The sequence below is a fragment of the Mus caroli genome, chromosome X (genome assembly GCF_900094665.2).
Source record: "Mus caroli chromosome X, CAROLI_EIJ_v1.1, whole genome shotgun sequence".
In the NCBI taxonomy this organism is placed as follows: Eukaryota; Metazoa; Chordata; class Mammalia; order Rodentia; family Muridae; genus Mus; species Mus caroli.
Window position 1 is genome coordinate 101,228,343 of NC_034589.1, and position 6,654 is coordinate 101,234,996.

The window sequence follows — 6,654 nt, forward strand, 5'->3', positions numbered from 1 at the left end:
GTTGAGAATTCTTTGTTTAGCTCTGAACCCCATTTTTAATGGGGTTATTTGAATTTCTGGAGTCCAGCTTCTTGAGCTCTTTGTATATATTGGATATTAATCCCCACCAGATTCAGGATTGGTAAAAATCCTTTCCCAATCTGTTGGTGGCCTTTTTGTCATATTGACAGTGTCTTTTGCCTTACAGAAGCTTTGCAATTTTATGAGGTTCCACTTGTCAATTCTTGATCTTACAACACAAGCCATTGCTGTTCTGTTTAGGAATTTTTCCCCTGTGCCCATATCTTTGAGGCTTTTCCCTCCTTTCTCCTCTATTAATTTCAGTGTCTCTGGTCTTATGTGTAGGTCTTTGATCCACTTATATTTGAGCTTTGCACAAGGAGATAAGAATGGATCAATTCGTATTCTTCTCTTATCTAGAGAAAAATCACAGAGAAAATTTAAATCTTCCTGACTTTGGGGAAATCACTAAATTTGAAAATTCTGTGACATTGTCCAATAAGCAAGCGATATTAAATTTGATTACCCTTGGTTATAAATCATTTTCTGACTGGGATGTGGGCCAATCACATTTGGCTAAAGTAAAACCACAGTCCAAGTGAATATGTGCTATGGGTATGCATGCTGGCTCCTCCAAAATGCTGTGGTACCACCATTATGCAAAATGGCTTGGATATGCTGAATGTAGATGCAATTTTTCTTTCCCTGATTAATTTAGTGACCTCTATTTATAGACATGAATATGAACTATTTGCACACTGATACAAATTCAATGCCAAGGCACCCCAGTATGTAGTATTGTATGAAGCTACCTTAACAATTTAAAGTCTAATAGTATTATCTGCATACGTTATCTCATTTGCCATGTTTGACCAAAGAAGATGAAATGCCTTTTTTTAAAGTAGTGCTAATCAGTTCATTATATTTTTCTGTAAAACTCCAGGGAATTAGCTAAAACAAATTTATTTTATTTTCATGTCTAAAAGTTGGTTCCCAACATAAAACTTTAATTTCACCCAGGCCTTTTTTCCCTGTGGAGCTAAAATTATATTTGGCAAGAAGATCATTATGATGCCTAAGAATTAGAGGGAAGACAGGGTCATCCATGAAGAGAACTCGGGTAAAAGCAAAACAACAACCATGAAAAGGAAAAAAAAAAAGAGGTTTAATTGGATCAATCTCAATGTTATTGCACTAACTTCTTGGTGTCTAAGGAGAATTCTGAGTTTTTGCTCATTGTCTCTTCCCTCAGCTCTAGCTGCTTTGTATGCTCCCTCTGACAAAGGGAAAACATTCTGAACTTTGCCAAGCAAGGTTGCTTAGGATTTGGGAAGCATCTGAGTTCCCTACTCCTAATGACTCTGTATACAGGCAAAAATTTTACCAGGTTAAGACCATTCCCAAGCTTTGATTGTTTTTCTAAAAAAATATAACCCCATGCTCACATATGTTTCTAATAATAATTTCGGGTTAAATTCTTGAATTTTTATGCAGTTATTCAGAATCTAGGATTCATCAGACCATTGGAGCCTATCTACTACTGGTCCTGAATTATATCTTGGATTCTTAATCATCAAAATCTAATATATCGCTTCTTTATTGCACAGTACAATGGACTAAAAATAATTGGGGAATCTATATTACATTTTTATACTCTATTATTTTTGTCCATTTTAGAAATAAAGGAATATATGCTAAAGGGATGTCAAAAGTTGCCTGAATTTAAGCAATTGTCTTGGCCCTGTTACTTTTTCTGAAAAATCACTTTATTGAAATATGATTGGCATTTGAAAATTGTATGCATTTGGATTCAAAACCAAGTTCTTTGGGGGTTAAAGCTCTTTGTCTCCATGTATGTAAACAGCCCAGATTTGCTATCATGTTTGGGCCCTTTCACATGGGGATCAAGTACATTCATACTGGAGGTAATCAATATGTACAAACAATTTCACAACACAGTCCCTTTAGGCTATGTGAATTGATAAGTGATTGTGAATTGATATGTGATATATATATATATATATATATATATATATATATATATATCATATATATAAAGGAAACCAATGAACAAAATGGGAATTATCTCAAGTCTTTTCAATCATACTTTATGGTGTGCTCATTTTTCCTGGGTAAAATGAGTAAGAAAGGGGAACATATAACAAATTCTTATCCTATTGGAGCATTGTTGAATGGGGCAGATAAGCTACACATATGAGCATAAAAATGGGATTTATGACACCTTTTGCCACAAACAGTGTCAATACACTCTTTTTAAAATGCAAACGTTTTTTGAAATTACTTTCTTCAATGAAGCTGGGATTATGTGAAAAAATAACTTATATACAGGACATTAGAAACTTTCATAAACCTTGGTTTGCTTGTCCCTAATCTATGACATGCTAGGGTTTAAGAGCAAAGGCCCTAAATTATAGCTATGACACTCTGTGAGATAGTAGAACAAAATATGTGGTTCTATATATAAGCTAATACTAACATTAGGGAAAAGTCTTCAATAAACTCTCTACTCCAAGCTCCTCTAAATAGAGCCCAGGGAACAGTTTAATTTTTGTATGTACTGGTTTTATGGTCTCCTGTTGAACTCCATGCATGCTGATGCTTAAGAATTGGAGGGAAAATATAATCTTCCATGAAGAGAACCAGGGTTAAACAATGGCCATGAAAGGAGACAGTACAGTCAATTTTGTGCCTGTGAGTAAATTGTTGCATTAGCCGTAAAGAACTGAGTTGCCTGTTTCAGGCTCATAGCAGAGTCTATGAGTATATTAGGGAAATGAATAACTAGACTCTAACAAACCTAGTATATTTTAGGAACTCATTGTGGGAGCCATCTTGTCAGCTCTGAGCTCAGAGGTTAACACAATACTGCACAATACAAGAACAATGTTTTAGGTAGTCTCTCCTTATAAATTAGTGTCAGTCATTTCCCCCTGCTCTCATTATACTGAATTTCAGATTTGTTTCTACCTAAGAAGAAATGGAGGAAGAGCCTTGCAATATCAATTTCTGAATAGTTTTAGAACTTTAAAAAACATTGCTGGTGGTTTAAGTCATGACTTGTGGCTGACTAGGCGTGTGAATGTGAATGTAAATGCTGGCTTCCTCATTTCTCACTTGCTCTGCATAAACAGTGTGAGTGAGGGCACTTCTCTTTTGAAAATGGATAACTATTATGCTGAAATGCACAGACATTTTGCAAAACTTGTCAAAGCTCCCCTGCACAGTTCTACAAATAACCATGTTATTGCCTTGCAATTACACTGGGAAAATTGACTTTCAGACTCACCTGACTTTTAGTTGACAGATTCTTTTCTTCAGCACACAGAAGCACTATGCTTGATGAAGCTTGCAGCGTGAAATGCTTTTGCACAGTTAAATCAATGTCTTTTGACATGCCTTGTGATTGCTCAACTACTTTAAAATTTATTTTGAGCATATACCCTAAAACAGTGGCAATTTTCTATAAGTCTTCCTGTTTCACCTATTCAATTTAGAAATAGATTTTGCATTTTTCTGTGACTTTTGGGTCACTGCTGTGAGGCAATATGTTTTACAGGGTAGGTATACATTGTGGATGACATCTAACATTCTGACTTGGTTTGTAAACATGGTTATTATTCATTTTACCACTGCACTCCTTTCTTGGTCAGTTGTTCAGCAGTTTGTAGCATCAGAAAAACAGTAGAGTCTCAATTCTGGTTTTGAGTGCCAATGAAAATGGATGAATTAACGAAAAGAATGTGCTCACATTGGTGCTCCTCTCTTGGGGAATGGAGGGATAGGGAGTTGATGAGAGGAATACATTGTTGTTTGTTCTGCACATCATAAGAAATATCAGCTTCCAGGATATTGAAGAAAGTAGGGGGGACACTGAGTTTTGGTGGATTATATGTGGCTGTCTGATTTACAGAATTAAAATCTCTTAATAATGTAAACATTCCCTTCAAGTTATTTGATGACTGAAGAGAAAGATGAATGTCTATACACAGATAGTATATACTGGAAAAAAGTTATGAGGTGAAGCACAGAATAGGGGCTTCTGTATTAAGACAGGTTCCAACTCTGGCTTTGCCATTAACTCATTAGATAGTAAAGGATGAGTCCTTTAAGATAACTGCTCAGATATCTTGTTTTAATGCTAAGACATTAATCTATTTTAACATGTTAGCAGCAAGGTTTTAATAAATAATAAAGTTTAATGTAAAATTCTTAATATCTGTTTTGATAATAAATGAGAAATCACAATAATATTTGCTGATATATTATCTGTATCACCAACAGGAATATCACAGGAAAGATGCTATCCAGAGTGTTGCCTGTATGTGAAGTGGCTCATCTGGAAAGGTTTTGTTTATGACACACAGAACTGAAGCTGTCTATCTAATCTGTCTTTCCATGGAAATGTTCCTAAATCCATAGTGATTTCCATAAGTTATTTAAGTAACTGTTGAGAAATAAGTGCATGCTCTCTGTGAAGGTCGTGGAGACTGCCTTCAGTTCTACCATTAATGTGTAGTTTAAATTCATTCATGAAATTACAGTAGATATGACTTTAAAAGTAAAAACACTGGTTCTAAGCAGATGAAAAGGAAGTTAGAAACCAACAAAAGCTCTGATCCCCGTTTCTAGTTTGTTATGTGAAAAGGGCAAACCAACCCTGCTTAACTTTGTTGAGTAAAAATGTGAATTTTCTCCCCTATCACCTATGACTGATAACTTTGAATTTAGAGGCCTCTGGTGATGCAATTTTTTTCACTTATCCTTTTATGGGGTTCTTTAACATTGTCATCTTCTTTCAAAGACAAAATATTTTTTGGCTGTTTACTGCATAGCCCAGGCTTGTCTCAAGCTTATGATTCTCCTACTTCTACCTCCCGAGTTTATATTCCATGTCTCTGTCATCACATGCAGCCCAACAAAACAATCACATCCAGAACAACAACAGCAACAAAATAAAACAAAGAAAAAACAAGACCTTTAGTCATTTTTTTATTTTTACTGCAATTTTTACTTAATTTTTTCCAAAGCATTTATAGAGACTCTTCTGTCTTTCTAGAATCCTGTTTTATAAATGACAGAGACAAAAGAAAGGATTGACAGTATTTATTAAGCACCCATTGGTGGTAAGCCATGTATCACTGAATTTTACTTGAGAGATCTCATGCAGTCTTTTTTCTTTTAAATTTATTTTTAATTTACTTTTTAACCTCCATATTCCATTTCCCACTCCTCCTATTCACCTTCCAACTGCTCCACATCCCACAACCTCCTCCCTCACCCCTAATCCCACCTGAGTTCTAAACTCCTTGGGGCGTCCAGTCTCTTGAGGGTTAGGTGCATCATCTCTGAATGAACACAGACCTGGAAGTCTTTTACTGTATGTGTGTTGGGGGCCTCAGATCAGCTGGTGAATGCTGTCTGTTTGGTGGTCCAGTGTTTGAGAGATATTGGGGGTCCAGATTAATTGAGACTGTGGGTCCTGCTACAGGGTCCCCCTTCTCCTCAGCTTCTTCTACCCTTTCATAATCCAACAATAGAGGTCAACTGATTCTGTCCATTGGTTGGGTGCAAATATCTGCATATGACTCTTTCAGCTGCTTATTGGGTCTTTCATAGAGCAGTCATGATAGGTCTCTTTTTGTGAGTGCTCCATAGCTTCAGTAATAGTGTCACAGGCCTTGGGACCTCCCCTTAAGCTGGATCCCACTTTGGACCTGTTGCTGAACTTTCTTTTCCTCAGGCTTCTCTCCATTTTCCTCCCTGTAATTCTTTCAGACAGGAATAATTATGGGTCAGAGTTGTGATTGGGGGATGGCGACCCCATCCCTTACTTGATGTCCTATCTTCCTGCTGGAGGTAGACTCTGTAAATTCCCTCTCCCTACTGTCTGATATTTCATCTAAAGTCCCTCCCTTTGAGTCCTGGGAGTCTCTCACCTCCTAGGTCTCTAGTGTATTTTGGGGGGAGGTGCCCCCCCAACCTCCTATTTCCTGAGGTTGCCTGTTTACATTCTTTCTGCTGGCCCTCAGGGATTCAGTCCTTTCCCCTCACTCAATTCCATCTCAGGTTCCCCTCTCCCCAGCACTCCTCCCCAACCCCATCCACTTTCCCTCCCAGGTTCCTCCCTCACTCACTGAAGAGAGAAGAAAGAGAGATCTCATGCAATCTTAATGATCCATTCTACAAGTGGAAACTAGCACACCATTTGCTCTCCAGCTATTTTTCATGCCAGCCCAAATCGTTAGACCCTTCTCAACATGTACAATGCTATTTGATGGTTGACGGGTAATCCTCCTTCTTCTAACCCAGACAAATTCTCTCCCTTTGTGTTCTTTTCTGTTGGTCTTTTACCAAGTTTATTTCTCAAATTTATATATACATCTTTATATCTTATCCTCTTGACTTACTAAATAAAATTTTGCATCTGCCATTTATTCAACTTAAAAGTATAATGTATAACAAATACCTGTAGTATTTTCACTTTATTAGGAGATTCCTGGAAACACAGTGCTTATAAGAATGAGATGTGTAAAGCCGGGCGTGGTGGTGCACGCCTTTAATCCCAGCACTCGGGAGGCAGAGGCAGGCGGATTTCTGAGTTCGAGGCCAGCCTGGTCTACAAAGTGAGTGCCA

At 37.2% G+C, this 6,654-nt stretch overlaps 1 protein-coding gene across 1 annotated transcript in view; it reads left to right on the forward strand.

The window, feature by feature from the left end:
• The window catches only part of Gpr174 (G protein-coupled receptor 174), a 30,875-nt gene that overhangs the window by 5,449 nt on the left and 18,772 nt on the right, over positions 1–6,654 (forward strand). The gene's annotated exons all lie outside the window — the stretch shown is intronic.